Source organism: Mesocricetus auratus, unplaced genomic scaffold, assembly GCF_017639785.1.
Source record: "Mesocricetus auratus isolate SY011 unplaced genomic scaffold, BCM_Maur_2.0 Super-Scaffold_100676, whole genome shotgun sequence".
Lineage (NCBI taxonomy): Eukaryota > Metazoa > Chordata > Mammalia > Rodentia > Cricetidae > Mesocricetus > Mesocricetus auratus.
Window position 1 is genome coordinate 139,649,373 of NW_024429266.1, and position 21,293 is coordinate 139,670,665.

The following is a 21,293-nucleotide window of genomic DNA, read 5'->3' on the forward strand; positions in this document are numbered from 1 at the left end:
GACCAGGTAAAACAGACCCTGCATCTGGGCCTGTGTTCCAGTGCCTGGGGATCGCCTGGGAATTGTACAGAGCTTCCAATCCCGGTGGGAGCCGAACACCCCAGACTCCAGGACTTATCTCCCACCAACAAGACCAGGAAACTAGCGGATCCAGCAAAAGGACAGGGGACCAGGTGGGAGGCTAAGCAACCCAGATTCCTGGTCTTCTTCTCCACCCACGGGACCAGAATGAGGACAAGGAATAGAAGAACTACCAGATTATGGGACTTGTTAGCACCCACCAAAAGGGAACTCTGGTCCTCTAACCACCAGACCAGTACTGGGCTCTTTCTGCACCCACTAGAAGAAGAGATGGGAAAGAGACAATACAAAAACACACTCAGAAACAGAAAAACAACATGACACCACCAGATTCTAGAGCAAGACTCCAACATTCCAATGCAAATGAAGCAGAAGAGAATGACCTTAAAACCACTTTCATGAAAATGATAGAGGCCATAAAAGAGAATATAGGAAAATCCCTCAAAGAAATGGATGAAAAAACAACCCAAAAAATGCAAGAAATGGAAGAAAAAACAAACCAATAAATGAAAGAAATGGAAGAAGAAACAAAGCAAAAAATGCAAGAAATGGAAGAAATAGCAAACCAAAAAAATGCAAGAAATGGAAGAAAGAACAAACCAAAAAATTCATAAAAGGCAACAAATGGATGAAAAGATAAAGCAAAAATTGCAAGAAACAATGCAAACCGGGCAAGGCTTGAAAACTGAAATAGACAAAATAAAAAAAAAACACAATCTGAAGTAAGGCAGGAAATAGAACAGCTGGGCAAATGGTCAGGTACTACCAATACAAGCATTACCAACAGAATACAAGAGATGGAAGAGAGAATCTCAGGTGTTGAAGATACACTAGGAGAAATGGATTCATCAACCAAAGAAAATCGTAAATCTAACAAATCCTTAACACAAAACATCCAGGAAAAATGGGACACCATGAAAAGACCAAACCTAAGAATAATAGGTATAGAAGAAGGAGAAGAAAACCACCTCAAAAGGGGCAGAAAACATATTTAACCAAATCATAGAAGAAAACTTTCCCAACCTTAAGAAAGACATGCCAATGAAGGTACAAGAAGCTTATAGAACACCAAATAGAGTGGATCACAAAAATAGTCCCCTCACCCCATAATACTCAAGACCCGAAATATACAGAATTAAAGAAAGACTATTAAGAGCAGAAAAGGAAAAAAGCCAAGTAACATATAAAGGCAGACCTTTCAGAATTGCACCTGACTTCTCCATGGAAACTCTGAAAGCCAGAAGGTCCTGGATAGATATTTTACCAACACTAAGAGAACATGGATGTCAGCCCAGACTACTATACCCAGCAAATCTCTCAATCACTATAGATGGAGAAAACAAGATATTCTATGACAAAACCAGATTCAAGCAATACGTATCGACTAACCAAGCCCTACAGAAAGCTTTGGAAGGAAAAATCCAACCCAAGGAAGTTAACTACAACCAGAAAAACATAGGCATTAGAGAATCCCTCTCTACCAATAGGCAAAAGAACAAAGGGGTGAAATTCCACACATAATTCCACCAACAACAACCATTCCTAATCAAAGAATAATGAGTAATCAATGGTCATTAATATCCCTCAACATTAGTGGCCTTAACTCACCCATAAAAAAGACACAGGCTAGCAGAATGGATTCGATGACAGAACGCATCCTTCTGCTGCAAACAAGAAACACACCTCACCCTCAAAGACAGACATTACCTGAGAGTTAAAGATTGGGAAAAATTTTCCAATCAAATGGACCCAAGAAACAAGCAGGGGTAGCAATCCTAATATCTAACAAATTAGACTTTAAAATAAAATCAATCAAAAGAGATGAAGTGGGTCATTACATACTCATCACAGGTGAAATCCACCAAGATGAAGTGTCTATCCTGAACATATATGCTCCAAATACAAAGGCATCCACATTCGTAAAAGAAACATTACTAAAACTTGAATCACATATAAAGCCCCACACACTCATAGTGGGAGATTTTAACACCCCACTCTCACCACTAGACAGGATTACTAACAGAAACTCAACAAAGAAGCAAAGGGTCTAATAGAAGTAAGTACACATCTGGGATTAACAGACATCTATAGAACATTTTATCCTCATAAAAAAGAATATACCTTCTTCCCACCACCACATGGAACCTTCTCAAAAATCGACCACATACTTGGCAACATATCAAACCTCAGCAGCTTCAAAAAATTGGAATAACTCCATGCATCTTATCATACCACCATGCTTTAAATTAGAATTCAACAACAACACAAATTGCAGAAAACCTACAAACTCATGGAAATTCAATAATGCACAACTGCACCATTCCTGGGTCAAAGAAGAAATAAAAAAAGAAACCAAAGACTTCATAGAATTCAATGAGAATGAAGACACATGAAGAAACTGGAGAATAGTTATACTAGAGAATTAACAGTACAGCTGAAAGCTCTAGAACACAAAGCAGCAAACTCCCCCAGGAGGAGTGGATGCCAGGAAATAATCAAATTGAGGGCTGAAATGAATAAAGTAGAAACTAGGAAAACAATACAAAGAACAATGCAACGAAGAGTTGGTTCTTTGCGAAAATCAACAAGATAGACAAACCTTTGTCCAAACTTACCAAACAGCAGAGAGTGAACATGCAAATTAACAAAATCAGAAAAGAAAAGGGGGACATAACAACGGACTCTGAGGAAATTCAGAGAATCATCAGGTCATACTTTGAAAACCCTTTGAAAATAGACCTATAACCCCTATGGAAATAGAAGCAGTCTTCAAAAGTCTCCCAACCAAAAAAAAGCCCAGGTCCAGACGGCCTCAGTGCAGAATTCTACCAGAAATTCAAAGAGCAGCTTATACCAATTCTTCTCAAAGTATTCCATGCAATATAAGCAGAAGGTTTTTTTGCCAAACTCTTTCTATGAGGCTTCAATAACATTGATTCCCAAGCCACACAAAGACACAACTAAGAAAGAGAACTTCAGACCAATATCCCTCATGAACATTGATGCAAAAATATTCAATAAAATACTGGCAAATTGGATCCAAGAACACATCAGAACAATCATTCACCATGATCAAGTAGGTTTCATCCCATGGATGCAGGGATGGTTCAACATATGAAAATCCATCAACGTAATCCACAATATAAACAAGCTGAAAAACAAAAATCACATGATCATCTTACTAGATGCTGAAAAAGCCTTTGACAAAATCCAACACCCCTTCATGATAAAGGTTTTGGAGAGATCTGGTATAACAGGAACAAACGTAAACATAATAAAAGCTATATACAGTAAACCAATAGCCAACATCAAACAAATGGACAGAAACTCAATGCAATTCCTCTAAAATCAGGAACAAGACAAGCCTGTCCACTCTCTCCATACCTTTCAACATTGTACTTGATGTTCTAGCCATTGCCATACGACAGCAAAAGGGGATCAAGAGGATATATATTGGGAAGGAAGAGGTCAAACTTTCACTGTTTGCAGATGATATGATAGTTTACATCAATGACCCAAAGAACTCTACCAGGGAACTCTTACAGCTGATTAATACCTTCAGCAAAGTAGCAGGCAACAAGGTCAACTCAAGAAAATCAGTAGCCCTACTATATACAGATGATAAAAGGCCTGAGAAAGAAATCAGAGAAACATTACCCTTTACAATTGCCACAAACAACATAAAATACCTTGGGGTAACGCTGACCAAACAAGTGAAAGACCTGTATCACAAGAACTTTGAATCTTTAAAGAAAGAATTGAAAGAGGATACCAGAAAATGGAAAGATCTCCCATGCTCTTAGATTGGTAGGAGCAACATAATAAAAATGGCAATCTTGCCAAAAGCAGTCTACAGATTCAATGCAATCCCTATCAAAATTCCGGCCCAATTCTTCACAGACCTGGAAACAACAGTAATCAACTTTATATGGAAAAACAAAAGGCCCAGGAGAGCCAAACAATCCTATACAATAAAGAAACTTCAGGGGACATCACAATATCTGACTTCAAGCTCTATTATAGAGATATTGTCCTGAAAAAAAGCTTGGTATTGGCACAAAAATAGGCAGGTAGACCAATGGAATCGGATTGAAAACCCTGATTTTAACCCACACATGTATGAACATCTGATTGTTGACAAAGAGGCTAAATATATACAATGGAATAAAGAAAGCATCTTCAACAAATGGTGCTGGCATAACTGGAGGCTGGCATGTAGAAGAATGCACAAAACTTAAGTCCAAATGGATTAAAGACCTCAACATAAATCCAGCCTTGTCTTGTGCCTGATTTTAGAGGAATTGCTTTGAGTTTCTCTCCATTTAGTTTGATGTTAGTTGTTGGTTTACTGTATATTGCTTTTATTATATTCAGGTATGTTCCTGTTATCCCTGATCTCTCTAGGACCTTTATCATGAAGGGGTGCTGGATTTTGTCAAAGGCTTTTTCAGCATCTAGTGAGAGGTTGAGCTTTGAGAGTAGACAGTTTCTTTTAACTCCGTGCCTCACCCCTGCCTTGCTCACTCTCTCTTTTCTTCATTTGTGTAGGAAGATTTTTTTTTCTCAGCAATCTTTCTGCCAAGCCTTTTCCAACATAATGGATTCTATACCTCTGAAACTGTAAGCTAAAATAAATGCTTCCTTCTCAATTTGCTATGAATTGTTTTGTTTCATCAGAACATGAGAAAGTAATATATGAAGTCATTCTCAGATCAACCCACACACTGTAAATGCAGTCCTTCTCACAAAGGAAACACCTGCAGGTGTTGACAAGTAGGAAACTTAAAAAATGACCAAAGATATCCAGTTACCACTGAAGACAGACATTATAGGTGTTGACAAGTAAGAGACTTACAAAATGACTAAAGATATCCAGTTACCAATGAAGACAAGCATCACTCTTCCCTTAAGAGTTTGTGCAACTAAATTCAAACAAAGTTAAAATTTGCAACATAAAGGAAATTACAATCACACTTTCCTGTTTTTCTATTAAATTACCCCCCCACACACATATCACCATTGTCTACTATCAAGTCTTAAATCACTAGATACTATTGAGTTGAAGTGGGTTGCCTGGAAGCCTACCAGCATTGTTATACAGATCAAGCTGTTTAAAAATTTTCCAAATTATAATATTAACCTTGAAGAGAGATACAGGGCAATTTGAAAATCTTATTTTGATCATTAACATATACTATTGAGAGAAAACAAATGGCAGTCTTTTCCCTAGACGAGTATTTCTTGTTTGTTCATGCTAATTAGTAGGGCTTGCATAAATGCATAATAATGCTGTGTGATCTTCAATGTATGCAGAGCTCATTTCTTTTTAATAGTAATAAATAGTCTCACATCACACACGGATTAGCTACCTTTGACCAGGTCAAATGTGGGAACTTTGTCTCCTTTCTTCTATTTATAAATGAAATTTGCTATAGAATGTATCAGTTACATCTGCAAGGCATCTGAACAAGCATTTTAATTTATGAGTTGAGGAACTGAGACATAGATCACCAGTCATACTCCTAGAATCTGGGATTCTATAATGACTTAACAAGGATGTGTTTCTGGAGCTGTGGAAATGGTTCAGTGGGTAAACGTGCTTGCTATATGCACTATAGAACTTGAGACTTTAGTAAAGAAAAACCAGATGAAGTACCATTAGCATTTATAATTCTAGAGCAACTCCATAGTGAGATGCAAAGTGAACATGGAGAATATCTAGAAGCCAGCTAGTCAAGAGACACTATTTTAAGCAAGGTGGAAAGGGAAGAACTTAGTCTTGTTTTCTGATTTCCACATATGCCAAGGGTGTGTGACTGCATTCACTTATGGATAAGTAAATATATATATATATATATATATATATATATTATGGAGATGCATGAGCATGCTCACACACATACACAGAAAGATGCATATATACAAAGCACTTCTCCTGCAGTGGCATTTAGGGACACTTTAGAATATGAATTCTTCCAAGTCGATCTGTCTCTCTGTTCAATGCTGAGAAATAGGAACTGGGAGTCAGAAATAGTATTACGTAATGATAAATGTATCAGTTTTTCAGTCAGACTGACCTGCATTTCACTGTCAGTTCTCAGCCAAATTAAAATCCATTAAGAGAGTAGAAAATAACCAAGAAAATTTTGTAAAATGAGAGCAAAGAGGGACACACTGACATACCAATTACAAAACACATTATAAACTTATCATAACATTACACTACTGACAACAAAGTGATTTGGATCATATCAGGGGCCAGTTCTTCTGGAGCAAGAAAACACTGTGCAACCGAACTCAGGAGAGTCTGAGCTGACATTGGTGGCTCAGGCCTTTTACCCGGGCTTCTGACAGGTAGAGACAGGGAGGATGAAGAGTCCAAGGTCATCTTTGAGCACCTAGTGATTTTGAGGCCAGCCCCAAACCAAACCTAGCCAACCAAATCAAAAGAAAAAGCAAATGAGAAGTTAGGATAATGTAGACCTGTGAAACTTTGCTTGATAATTCATGATAATTGAGGAAGCATGAATTGCTCCAAAAATGGTGTTGCAAAAGTGTCTTAGTTGGGATAAAAATCATGATGTACATCTTACAGTCTTGTAGTCCTAGCAGAGACTTCATTTGAAAAATTCAAGCTATATTAAAAAATATAAATATTGTAGCTTAAAAGTGACATAAACTTTGGATTTAAAGAAAATTAAGCTGTGGTGATACCTTGTTTGTACTCTAGCAAATAACACCTGAAGACGAGAGGGCCCAGCTAGTCATAGTTACTTACAGGGGTCTAGAGGTCTGTACAGACAGACAGGGATTGATATGGCATGGTGGAGAGAAAAATATAGGGCAGGAAGAGACAGGAATTCAGCCTCCTTTTGGTCGGAGGATTTCCTAGAGGTAAGAGCTCTAATGTCTGGCAGCTATGCTTCTCTGATCTTTCAGCTTTCACACCCTAATCTGACTCCTGCTTTTTATTATTAACACAATTAGAACTTGTACTATGTCTGGCACCTGATGTGGAGCACGAATTTATTACAAAACTGCTTTCCTATGGCTTTGCAACCATTGGCACATACTGGAGCTACATAAGGGGTTCCCTCCAGAGTTACCACTGTCCATTTAAAGCTTTTCTTAAGGTATACATTATCTCTAAACTTATAAAATGTATATATATACACATACATATATATATTTCAAACTTTTATCACGATATTGATGATAATATAGATTACTAACTAATTATAGAAAAATGCATCATCAAGCTTCCTGTACATGATTTGGGGTTTGAGTCTCTATCAGGTAACTAGGAATTAAGTTTTTGTACTCTAAATGTACATAACAAATATTGATCCTGTAACCTCTTTGAGATCTGCTGCATATGACATTTAAAATGTTTGAAATTTCTGTAGTGAACCATGATCACGCCTAACAGAGACATTTGAAGTATCCAAAGGGATGATGGGGCCCCACAATGATTCCACTGGAACTGTTATAACATCAGAAAACCACCACCAAAGACTAGCTTTGGACAATTGTGAGGTGGCCAGCTGAGAGATTCAGACTCATAGTCTACTCAAGCCAGGAATTGAGACAAGCTATGCACTTGCACATTATGCAGAGACTGGACAAGAAATGATACCTCTCCCAGGACTTGTCAATTAACCCAAATTTTTCTTTTCAGAATCCCCTAAGTATGTTGTTTCCCCGATACAGCAGGAAGTGATTTTAAGAACACAATACCCATATTCCCAAGAGGTGGGGTGGGTGGTTTTGGTTGTTCAATAAGATACGGATATTTGTCATTATTTAGGGCAGTTGGTTACAAGTTGCTATTGGAATGATTCAGGGTTCTTGTTTTGAAAAAAAGGGGGGATATAGAAATGATAGGATAATGGATAGATTATTGAATATACTTTTAAATCAAAAAAGCAAGTACTAGTCTTAAATATTTTACATTGATATGGATTTTTATGTGTTAATACAAATTTAAGATAATTGTTGTTAGAATATACTGTACATACATTTCTTATCTTATTAAAGGTACTGTAACTATGCAATTAATTTAACAATGTAATATAAAATTTTAGCCCTTGAAAGATATTATTATCAACTATTTAGGATACTAAAGAAAAGCATGTCAGTTGCTAGTCATTACAATCAAATTTGTAGTCATATTAGTATGTTTTCAATGTCAAACAGATATATATTTATATAGACAGTTCATCTTCGAACACTTCAGAGATCTACAGGACATGACACTTAAGACATTTTAATAACAGGTTTTTTATTTTATGACAATAATACATGTCTGCTTCTGACAGCACCAATATACTTCAGAGAGGATAATGTGCATCAAAGAAACTCCACGCAGAGTTTACTTTCTTTGTGGCAAAAGTGAGCCACTGGACAAGAAAGTGCTCTTGCTTTAACTGCTGTCAGTCTGCTGTTCAAATTGGGCAAGCAGGACACAAAAGAATGTGAATGCCAAGCTTTGTGAAGAGAAGGTAGGACAGCCCTTCAGGAAATCCTGCTTCTCTGGGCGTTGGCATCATATGCCTTTAATCCCAGCACTCGGGAGGTAGAGGCAGGCAGATCACTGTGAGTTTGAGGCCAGCCTTGTCTAAAGAGTGAGTTCCAGGACAGCCTCCAAAACAATACAGAGAAATGCTGTCTCAGAAAAAAAATAAAAGAAAAAACAAAAATAAAAAAGAAAGAAAATCCTGCATCACAGAAATGTCTGTCAGATATTCTAGTTGTACATGCCAGAAGATGGATGCGCAAATTTTGTAGAGGAACCTTGGGTGATTATCCATACAGTTAGATGTTTCTGTTATTTCTCACATTTTTTTGAAAGTGGATTACTTGCAATTTCTATTTACTCAAGTAATATTATTTCCTTCTCAGGTCTATGATGGAGTTTAAGATTTTATAGTTCAAGTTGCCTTGTTGCCATATTTAGAAAAGAAATTCACTAAGGTGTATAAGGTTGAGAGACATAAAAAGATAAATTTGTGTTGGTAATGCAAGTTAGAATAGAAAACGAATTAGGTACAATTTTTGGACTTAGTGACATGGGATAGATATGGAATATTTTTTCTGAATTTGTTAATTGCTAATGGATTCAACATTGTTTATGTATTTATTACCTATATACATATATAGTTATTGTATTTATTGTACATAGCTTTTCTTATATAAGTTATAACCATTTTTATTTATAACCAAAAGATAATTTTGGTGGTATCTTGCTTACACACTAACAAATAAAGCTTGCCTGAAGACCAGAGGGCAGAGGTAGCAACTAGTTAACTATAGATGTCTGGAGGTATGTACATACAGACAAGCAGAAGGAGACAGGTGCTCAGCCTCTTTTCAGTCTGAGGATTTCATCAAGGTAAGAGCTCTAAAGACTGGCTGCTTTTTTTCTCTGATCCTTCAGCTTTCATCCTCTAGTATCTGACTCCACAGTTTTATTATTAAGACCAGTTAGAACATGTGATACATTAAGCACCATATCATTAGGCAAATAAGATATTTAATTGTAGAAGAGTTTTATCCACTATCTTTTTTTTGAGTTCTTTTCCAAACTGGCTGCAACAGTTTAGGGCAATGAATGCAAACTTGATGAGGGCTAAGCAGCTTTTCAAATGTCTTATTTGTTTGAGGTACCATGGAGCTCAGAGTGGTTTTGAACTAGGTATACTCTTGTCTCTCTTTCCCTGAGTGATTAGGGGCATATTCCATCATTCTTGGCAAAACCTCTTCATCCATATGCCCCCACTCCAGCTAAACTAACTCAGAAGGAAAAGTAAGAGACTGGGTGTCCACTTGTATGTAGCCACTTTCCAATGAGTTTGATGAGCACTGAAAGCTTGACAGATCCATTGACTCTTGAACACAACTGAAAGGTGAGACTCCATCTGCTGCAGTGATGGTTGCTCTTGACTGTTAGATTAATTGGGTTTAGGATCAGTATGGAGCTTTTGCCTAGCATGTTTGTAAGGTATATTCATGCTTACTTCTTTTGAACTGTGAAGACCCACCACAAATGAGGATGGTTTCCCATGGGAGCCTGAGTCATGGACAATATAAAGAAAAGAAAGCAGGATGAACACTGTTATTCATCTGTCTCTGGCTCATGGCCAGAGATTGTGTGTAATGTGGGTGTAATGTGACCAGCTATCTCAAGAGCTCCTGCAATATGACTTTCCCAATGATGATGGACTGTATCTTCAAGCAGAAAGCTAAAGCAAAGCTGTTATTTTAAGTTACCTTCGTCAAGGAATTTTGTCAACAAAAACAACAAATACAGCTCCTGAATACTTTCATGATGCACTTTTGATATATGCTCTGGATTACAGTGATGTCCACAACAAATACATGATATCTGCACTAAACATTTCAAACCTTTAAAGTTTTATGATACAGTTTCTGGGATGGAGAAAGCAAACCATGACTGAGTTTTGTTCATTGTCTCAAAGTTCTCCAAGAGTCTTCACAATGTTAGCCAGAGTTATGGCTATCTCAAAGTACAAACAGGACCAACTTCAAATCTAGTTCATGTAGCAGTTGGTAAGACAATTGATCTTCATCAGTTCATTCTTATGTGGGGCTCTAAATGATACCAAATATAACATATCACTTCTCTTTCCCTATCATCTTTCTAAGGAAGAAGGAAAACAAAAGAGGGGTTCAGATTATTTTAACCCCAATCTTTAAGGTGATATTACAATACTGTGCTGTATGGACTTTGTTGGTAGTAACTTGCCAAATCCATCTCAGGTTTAAAGTCTTGGTAAAAGTCAGGACAAAGAATCACCCTCCCTTAAAAAACCCAGGACAATGGCTCAAAGCAACAAGTGGGGAGTTAAAGAGAGGACAACATTTAAAAACACCTTTCTTTAAAAAAAACTATTTGTTTCTCAGCATCCATCCCAAAAAGAGCAAAAAGTGCTGATAATTCCAGCTCTACGGTCTGCCTCTCTCATGGCTTCTACAGGCACTTGTACATACACATAAATGTATAATTAAAAATGATATAAGTAAATCTCTAAAAATAGAAAAAAGAAAGGTCTAGTAAAAAATGTCAAATGACACAAGGAAGTAGATTAAGGTGACTAAACATGTGGTCATGCTCTTTATTGAATGAGTAACTCAAGATTGCTTCCATCTTCATCAACTGCCCTCCGTACGTTCTGTAGAAGACCACTGTGAAGAACAGTATGGCGGTATCCTGCTTTGAACTCCTCTCAATCTGCGGAGTCTTTCTCAGTTTTTCTTAGCAGATATACATTTGCTTTTTTTGACTGTCTACATTTCATAATTCTTGGCATGAGACAACAAACCTGGAAGATAGTGGCTCACACTGAATTAGTAGTGATTGGTTGTCTAACACTGTAGTATAGTCAGCTGAGTGGAGAGAAACCCTTCTCATTACTCTATCAAATAAACAAAAATTAGCAACAAAAGCCATCCATATAAACAATTGCATGAGCACATAAGGCATCAATACCTGAGAATGAGCATTCAGAAAGGCCATTTTGTGCCTTTCTAACTTACTACCTATGTCTGCTCTCTAAATGTCCCATCTCCTGCCTTTTCTGATCCAGGGAATTTTCTAACTTTCACAAAAGGATTATAGCTTTTTAATGAAAGCAGCAGGTTTTGAAACACAGATTAACAGTTAAGCATAAAATGGTAATACTTCTGGACTTCCTTGGAACTGCAGTTACAATGCAATTATGTAAAACTCTCAATGTCCTTCTAGTTTACCACATCCCAGTATTAGTGCCTGGACTTGGGTAGCATCTCAGAAAATCAGAGTTGACTTGACCTTAGTTAAATTTTTTTCATAATAAAAGAGATGGCATCAAAATGGAACTAGCAGAAAGTCCCTGATGTTAATCTCTGCCTCATAGACAGAAAACTTTGATCTCCGTGTAAATAATTTTCCCTTAAGTAAACTCACTTTATTTGAAACATGAGCTTAAGATGATTGCTTTCATTTGTAAAATCTCAGTGGGGCAATATAGATTGTTGTTACACCTAAATTTGTCGAATAGTAACTAATATACAAGGGGCACAAAATAGAAGAAATTTGCCAGGTAATCCCACCCACTTTAATGATCTGCCCTAGGCTAGTGAAAGTTCTTTGACCTTGATATTAATTATTAATATCAACTATCAAACTACACAAAATGCAATGCATAGTAAATACATATATATGCATGAATGTGGTTTAAGAATGAATACATAAGATTATCATTTTTACTACGTTGATCCTACCTATCCAAGAACATGGGAGATCTTTCCATTTTTCTGGTATCTTTTTAAATTTTTTTCATTTGTATATTTCTAGCTTTTGATTGAATCAGGTGTTCATAGATGTGTGAATTTTTGTCTGGATCTTTGATTCAATTCTAGTGATCAACATGATCGTTTTACGCAGTTTTTGTTTCTACAACTCTGTAATACAGATTGAAACCTCTGGATGCTGGCACATAAAAGACAACAGATAGATCCAAACCTATCACCATGCACAAAACTTAAGTCCAAATGGATCAAAGACCTCAACATAAATCCAGCCACACTGAATCTCTTAGAGGAGAAAGTGGGAAGTACCCAGTTGCAAAGAAGAGTGATGACCGACGGAATCAAGATCTGGCTGGCAAACCCACAGAGGCAGCTGACCTAAACAAGGGGGAACACATGGACCCAGATTGATGACTGAGGGGCCAGCATGGGACTGATCCAGACACCCTCCCACTGAACCCGGGTGACAGAGAGGAGGCCTTGGCAATTTGTGGGAGCTTGGAGAGTGGAGCTGTATTCATTCCGGTCATACAGGAGGACTCTGGGAACCCATACCACATGGAGGGATACTCACTCTCAGCCTGGACACAAGGGGAAGAACCTGGGCCCTTCCCGGGATGATGAGACAGACTCTGAACATCCCTCATGGAGGCCCTTGCCCTTCCTGAGGACCAGAGGGGGGGTGGAGTGGGGATGATGGGTTGGGAGGATTGGGGAGTGGGGGAGGAGGGGAGGGAGAGAGAACTTAAAGTGACATGTGTAATAAGTTAAATAAAAAATATATGGAAAAAAAAAGAATAATATAAGTTTGAAAGGTCATGCAGTGTTTAAGAGGCTTCATAATTGGTCACATAGAAATGCATATACAATCTGTATTGATAATACAATGAATCTTAATTATTCTCATGGAAGATTAGACCTCAGCAGAGTCAACTGAGAATGAAAATGTACTTGGTTTCACAGATGAAGATGTAAGGCTTGATCCAGAGCAGTGAGCAGGTGGATGGGTGAACAGATGAGTGAGCAGATGTCAGTTGAGTAGGCCATGTCAGCAAGGAGACAGGGCAACTAAGTTGAAATGAAGCTCCAGGGACATTGGGAGTTCTCTCTCTGTGATTCTTGATGCACATTGGGTATCATATGACAGGCCACTGGGGCCATGCTAGCATAATATTAGGTGTCACTTTACAGGGACCAGCTGGCCAACTTACATATTTTTCTCAATGTGGCATGTCTGGTAAGTTGTTTGCCCTGCTTAGTATGCCTGATATGATCTAATGTGCCCACATTTCTCTATAGTCTTGATTCACCCTGGTAAATTCATAGGATAGAATCCTTTCCACTCTGAGTGACAAGTTTTTTGTCAGTATGTATTACAGTGGTGGTGCCAGATAGATGGTGTTTTCCATAAGTGTACAAATCCACACAATCTTCCTCCACTCTCAAAGTGGATTCACAAACTACTTTTTTCCTTTCTTTCCTGCTCCTCTTTCCTCTCAATAGCTATGGAGATTTATAGCCTCTCTGTCCTGTTGTCTTCCTTTTAAGTGATAATAAAATTATCATCAGGTCTTAATTTGAAATTAATCTTAAAGTTCTTTCATTAAGGAAACAAACTCAAAAGGGACCCAAGATTTTACTAGTGTCTTGCCTTCTGTTCTATTGCTGTGAAGAAAACATCATGACCCAGTTTCAGAGGGTTAGTCCATGACCATCGTGGCAGGGAGCAGGGCGGCAAGCATGGCAGAAGATAGGCAGACAGAGCACTGGAGAAGAAGCTCAGGGCTTACATACTGATCACAGGCTCAGGCAGAGAAGGAGGACCTTGGCCTGGAATAGGCATTTGAAACCTCAAAGCTCATCCCAGGTAATATAATTCCTACAACAAGGAAACACCTCTTGATTCTTTGTAAAGGGTCTAACAACTGGGAATCAAACATTCAAATATATGGTCCTGCAGAAAGTCTCAAAGACTCTTCCATGAAGCAGGAACCATGAAGGATTGTTTGAGTTCAGCATTTACTTTCCTGTGGTCCTGCATGTCCAGTTTATACAGCAACAGGCAAGCAGTCTAGGTAAGAGCAGTTTCTTGCCCAAATGGCTAATCTTGCCATGTTGAAAGCAAGCTCCATAATGAGTCTCTTCGATGCCCATCTTCCTCTCAGACATAATAGGTGTTGCCAGGAGCAGAAACTTCTCATTGTCAAGAAACACCCTAAACCATTTTAAATGCCATTTTCTGAAGGTCTTTGAAGGGCTTGAAGACTGTCTATCTATCTCAAATATATTTCTGTATATCTAGAAAACCTAACTAACCAAACTATAAGTTCTGACTATTATAAGTAACTATCTATAGTCTGTATTGAATTATGCATTATGTTTTAAAAGATCAGTATAAGCACAATACTTAATCCAGAGGAGAAATATACACATCACAAAATTGACCTTGAATTTGTCTCAGTAAATGAAAAACCATGCCAATACAAAGTATTCATTTCCATATCATAATCCCCTTTTTCCTTTAAAAAGAGATTGGTTGTGGTCATTAACCAATTATAAACAACCCCATTCAAATGAAAACAAAGATTTGTAAACAATATAGGGATTTGGATGTTGGTCATTCCAAACTGCTTCGTGCTGGAAGGGGGCACTGTTCCTACCATGGGGATCATGGCAAAACTCAGAAACCTGTATAAGTCCTTAGTTTCAGTGTCTGTAAGACTGCGTCATCTTAGCTGTATTAGATGTTGAATCACTTGGGCCATTGCTTCTTGGGGGTCTTGGTTCATCAAACCACAGAAGCCTGGAAGGAATCCTCAGCTTTTCATTTTCTGTAGAAACATAAACAAAAACTCCTTTCCCAAGTAACATATCTTTATACTTAAATTTTGAAGTCAAGGCATTTTCAAAAGATATAAGTTGAATTAATTCAGCAGCATTTATAATCAAGTGTACTTTAGTAGTTGTTCCTTCGTTAGCAATCAAAAAACTGAAAAAACACAATAGCATACAGTATACAGACTCTCTGTGTATTTTCCATCTTTACGTGGCTTATTTATCTATTATTACTCTATTTCTTTTCACTTATTTATTTATTTATTTATTTATTTATCTGAAATGGGGTTTCTCTTTGGAAATCCGCCTGCCTCTGCCTCTGGAGCAATTCCTACCAGCGTGTGCCATCACAGCTAGCTTCTCTAATTATTTATCAGTATATGGCATTTGTTTTTCTTTCTCAATCCTATGTATATTTTTAAACACACTGTAAACCTTTAGAGGTTTTTCTTCATCCAAATCTGACTTTACTGTAAATCTTAATGTTTTTCTGGCCAAGTGTCTTATCTGTTTAAACCGTGGCTGTTTAAACTGCAGGTTTTCCAAGATGGCAGGCATAAGCGTAATTTCAGCTCACTGTCTCAGTCTATGCTGAGATCCAGCAAAAGCTACCAGCTTGGAGATGTGGTCACTGCCATATCCAGCTGTGCATACCCACTTTTCAATTGTTATCAGAGTCTCTTAAAAGAACCTTATTGGTTTTTTTTTTAACTTATGCTGAGTCAGGAAGACTCTCTTAAGCAAAACCGCATGAGTCTCTGCTTGTTGCTAGCAAAACAGAATCCACCTGAGAAAATACTGCTACCAACAACCCATGCTTTTCTCCATTCTTTTGTTTCTAAAGTTCCTTTAAAGCTTTTGTCATTCTACGTGGAAATTCAATCCCACATGCTGACACCATTATGTAAAGAGAAGCCTTCCTGCCAGCCTGTTTCCAGAGCCGCATCATTCCCAAATAAGCACACAGGGGCTGTTGGCCTTGCTTGTTTCTTACTGGCTATCCCGGATTAAGTATTTATTCCATAATTGTTAATCTAAGCATTTCTCTTACTGCAGAAGTTTCCAGGCTTCTTATCCCTATGGCAGCTACATCGTGACTCCCTGTGTTTCTCCTGCCCAGAATCCTCCTCGACTCCTAGCCCCACCTATCTTGCTTCCCTATTGGCCAAAAGTGCTTTATTGACATATACACAGGACTTCCTCCATCACCCATACATATTTAAAGGTCAGTCAGTGAAGCATCTTCTCATATATAGCTTTTGGGCAACTGATTTCAATAGATTGCTGTGAAAGAGAAGAGAGATTAACCAAGTCAAAAAATTTTAAAGATTCAGTACATGAACCAGTGCTCCCTGCCAAAAACATTCTGGCATTTTGGGCCTCCATCCAAGACAGAACTTCTGGCCAAGAGAGGACTGTCAGTAGAAACAAGGATACTCTGGGCTTCTGGCCAGGACAGAACAGGTTGATTAAAAGTTATCATACCACTGTGCTACAAGGTAGTATTGGCAAAGAAATAAGAAGTTCTGACTTAGCAAGGGAGAAAACTAATAATAATTACAATGTTCTATACTAAGTTTAGAAAGTATTCACATACTACAGTGTAGCAAGAATAAACTCATCTTAACTATGGCACTTAATAAACTCTTAAGATTTATTTCTTAGTGTTTCATTCACTTGACACTTGCAAAATCCAATAAAGTTACCAATTCATCTATGAGCCTAAAGCACTTTTGATTAAATGTAAAAGCAGAGAAAATAAGCAGAAGAAGACTGAGCTGGAAGGAAACCTGGGACTCAAGGTGAATTGTGGGAAATAATACTTGTTATAAGTAGAAGATCACACAGGGTCCCATAAGTCCTTTCTGAAACCTTTCTCAGCCCAGTGTAAGATGAGGAGCTGTAGTTTGGGTCATGAATGTCCGCAAATCTCATTTGTTGGATACTTGATCCACAGAAGCTGGTGTCATTAGGAGATGCTAGAAAATTTAGAAGGGAAATTTTATTTGAATTTATTTGAAATAAGTAAGTAATGGGGTATGACTTCTTAGGGCAAAATCAAAACCAGGCCATCTTCTCTATTTGGTTGTTATCTATACAAGATAAGCCATTGTTTAACTATCTTCTTCTGTCATGATGTACTTGATTTGGTTCAGGTAATATTTTCACAGCGAGTATCAAATTGAAACAGTTTAGTTAGTTAGTCATCTGAGAATGGACTCTCAATTGAGGGATTATCCATATCAGAATGATTTATGAGCATGTCTGTGTATGGTTGTCTCAATTATTCATTGATATAGGATAGGTCATGCCTCTGTAAGTGACTGCATTTCTTGGCCAGGTGTTTCGTCACTATCCCCTTGGGAAATTTCTATCTCTAAAAGTATTTACATCCTGATTCATAGCAGTACAAAAGTTACATGCTATATCTTTTTCTAACCAGATTAGTCTGTAATCTGCTAAACAGCATGGCTAAGATTAAAGTGGTAGCTGGCCCTGCCTTATTTCTTGCCTTCCTGACAGTCTAGTTTCATGATGAAGACACTGGTGGGAGCCGTGCTTATTGCCACAGTTCTGCAGAGTTTTTAGGTCCCTGCCACAACCAAGAAGCATACTGCTGGCTGCTGGTAACATCATTTATGTGTTTAGTATCAGGGCCTCTTAAAAGAGCCTTGTGGTTTTTGTGGCTATTGCTGAGTCAGGAACCTTTCTGTAAATGAGCCACACCACTGCTTACCTCTAGCAAACAGAGCCCACCTGAGAAAATGCTGCTACCAAGAAGTCATATTAGATTCCGTTCTTTTGCTTTTAGAAATTCTAGATTTCACATGGAAAGTATTCTCAAACATTTGGGCACCATGTGTGGACAGAAGTTTCTTTCCTGCCTGTTCCACCGCTGTTTAGTGCCAAATAAACATACAGAGGCTTATATTAATTATAAACTGTTTGGCTGATAGCTTGAGCTTCTTATTGGCTATCTCTCTTAATTATAAACCCATTTCTATTAATTCATGCATCTCCACATAGTCTTGGCTTACCGGAGAATGCCTAGGCATTGTACTTTCTCAGTAACTACATGGCATCTCCTCTACTGTCTTTCTTTCCCCTGACTCTTTATTCAGAATTCCTAGCTAAATCCTGCATGTTCATTGGCCAAACTAGCTTTATTCATCAACCAATAAAAGCAGCACATATTTGCAGCATACAGAAGGCCCTTTCATATCAGTTACAATTATAAAGTAACTGTGTTCGAAAACTAAGGAACTGTATTAAAGGGTATGTGTGGTAGAATATTGCGACACACAGGATTGGGATGAAGAAGGTTAATTTTATTGGGAAGAAATCACTTACATGAGAAATCGATAACCCAGAGTCAACGCTCAGAGCTTCCAATCTCAGCTGCCCTCTGAGACCTGACCGGAACCCAGAGAGAGAGATCTGGGGTACTTCTGTCACATCTTCACATGTGACCATGCACATTTGGGCATGGTCAGTGTTACAGGTATGGGCAGACTGTATATCTCAGTACAGGTACCAGCTTTATCAAGGTTGAGAATATCTGTTCCAGACTATCTAAGAGATCTAAGTATAAGCCTGCCTACAAACCATCTAGTAAGCAGAATTCACCTTGCTTCATGCTGTATTTATTTGCTATGAATTGCATTCTTTAGTCATAAGTATGCTGTATGGTCTAGCAACTAGACCAGCCTGTGAGTTTTATCATGACTTTCCTTGATGATGGACTCTGACCTGGAATTTTAAGCAACAGAAATGAAACTAGAACAGTAACAGAAACTGCTGACTATTGTGACAATAGTTCTGGAAGGTGGCACAGTTTGCCCTCATCCTGTCTGGAGCATCAGTAGGAAATTCAGTCATGCAGCACCTACCTATACCAGGTCACTTGGCTGTTACTGCAGTAGTACTTGGGGATGACTAAATGTTCTGTCTGCTGAGTGATTCATGGCCCGATGCAAAGGTATCCAGTGTTCTGTTCCGCAGGGTACTACAATTCAACTGTTTAGCTGGGGTCTTCACTCTTCCTGACATTCAAGGGGTGGATGCTGTTCTTCTTCTGTTTCTATCTCAACTAAAGCTGGTGCAATTAGAAGCATATGAATGCCATGAGCACCCCTTTCTCCCATCATCCTTAAAGATATGATTTCTTCCCTTTCATTCAGTGAAGAGAATTATTATTTGCAGCTGCTTTAGTCTGTCTCCTCAGTTTGTGAATTCACACAAGCAGCAGCTGATCTTCAAGTTTCTGTGTGATGTAATTACCACCTGGAATTACAAATTTCATGTGCTCTGAGTCTTCCTTAGACACTTAATTACATTTTTCCCTTATTTTCATCCTTGAGCAAAAACCTCTGGAGATCTCACTGTGGGTACTTTGTTAATAAAAGCAAGGAAGGCACTGACAGTTAATTTATGAGGATTACTATGACAGTTTGGCAGATAGTAAGAAAAAACCTACATATCACATGCAGACAATGTCTAGTGTAGATGACCATTTGTTTACTATAAAACAAATGACATGGATTCAGTACAGGAGGAAAATTAAGTAAAAAATAGTAAAAGACCTACTGTTTTCCTAACAGTAAAAAATATCGAAGAGTATATTCTGATCTGTCTGGAATCCATTTAAAATCTTGCTGAATATGGCATGAAGAAGCTGTGTTTTGAGGACTATCTGGACTACACCTTCAATCTGGTGCATAACCTCAGATAAGTAGACACATGAGACAGGAAGCTTGAAAATGACTTGTTGTCAGACAGACCTGGAGATATATTTTATGAAGCAGACATGGAGGTTTATTTTATAATCCTGGCTATGTAGGAGGCTGTGCCAGAAAGATTGGAAGTTCAAGACTGTTCTGCAAGGTAAGTCCAGAATAGCTCATGGAACTTAGTGAGGCTCTACAATGACATACAAAATTGTGAAAGGACAGGAGATGTTGTTCAGCAATAGAGTGTTTGCCTAACATACATAAGATTGTGCTCAATACTGAGAGAGACAGAGAAAAATAAAGACTAGTTAGGTAGTATAACTGCAAACTGGTTTCATAATTCTTGCTCTTACACTCTTTCAACAGAGAATCTACAGTCAGAAAAAAATCAAAGCGAGCAAAAAACATTTGACTTGATAAGGTTCAACATTATCATGGGTGATGAAAGTGAGCTAAAACTGGAGTCTGTATAGGAGCAGGAAGTTTCATTCTGGGGTTGGTTAAATCCATTGAACATTTCTCATAGAAACCATAGGTGGCTTTCATCTCTGACTGTAGAGAGAGTGAATATGACACCAAAACCAGAGTTTAGACATTATTTAGTCTGTTTTCCATTGTGATAATAATACCTGAGGTTGAGTACTTAAAAAGAGGGAAGTTTTATTTACTCTATAGTTTTGGAGGATGAAAGCACAAGAATAGTCTGGCCCATATGCTCCCTTTTAAAGACATGGTGGTGAAAAGTACCATAACTGGAGAATGTATCAAAGTGTACTTGAGACTGGAAACCAGTGTTAGATGCAGAACGTTTTACTCTTTCATAATAATCCACTCTCTCAGTGATTAACTGAGGTCTCATAAGAATTACAGAGATCCTTTCCAAGTCCATACCTTCAAAGACTCAATTAATCTGTATTAATCCACCTATTAAAAGTCCTACCATCCACACTTCCATATTTCGAGCCAAGACTGCAACATAGAAACCCTTTGTTATTGGTGTGATGGGAGAGGTCCTTCTTAATGCTGTGAATATATTTGTCTTATTAGTGGGGCTTCCAGACTAGAAAAATGCTGGGAAGAGGAGGACTGAGAGAGTCTCAAGAGAGATGCCATGTAGCTAACAGGAAGATAGTACACCGGGCATTCTCCAGTAAGCCCAAGACCATGTGGAAAAACATAGATTAATAGATATCAGTTAATAATTAAGAGAGCACTAGCCAATAAAAAGCCTGAATCATCAACCAAGCAGTTTATAATTAATATAAGCCTCTGTGTATTTATTTGGGACTAAATATCTGCAGGACTGGACAGGACTAATACTGTCTTGGTTGATATATT

The 21,293-nt window shown here is 37.9% G+C and overlaps 1 long non-coding RNA gene across 2 annotated transcripts in view; it reads left to right on the forward strand.

Moving 5' to 3' along the window:
- LOC121137095 overlaps positions 1-21,293 on the forward strand; it is a 74,514-nt gene that overhangs the window by 42,656 nt on the left and 10,565 nt on the right. The window contains exon 3 of one of the 2 annotated variants that reach the window (XR_005874319.1): positions 12,555-12,664. The exons of the other annotated variant lie outside the window; for it this stretch is intronic. This is a non-coding gene — a long non-coding RNA (uncharacterized LOC121137095). Of the gene's footprint in view, positions 1-12,554; positions 12,665-21,293 lie in introns of those variants that run through there. 2 annotated transcript variants of the gene reach the window in all.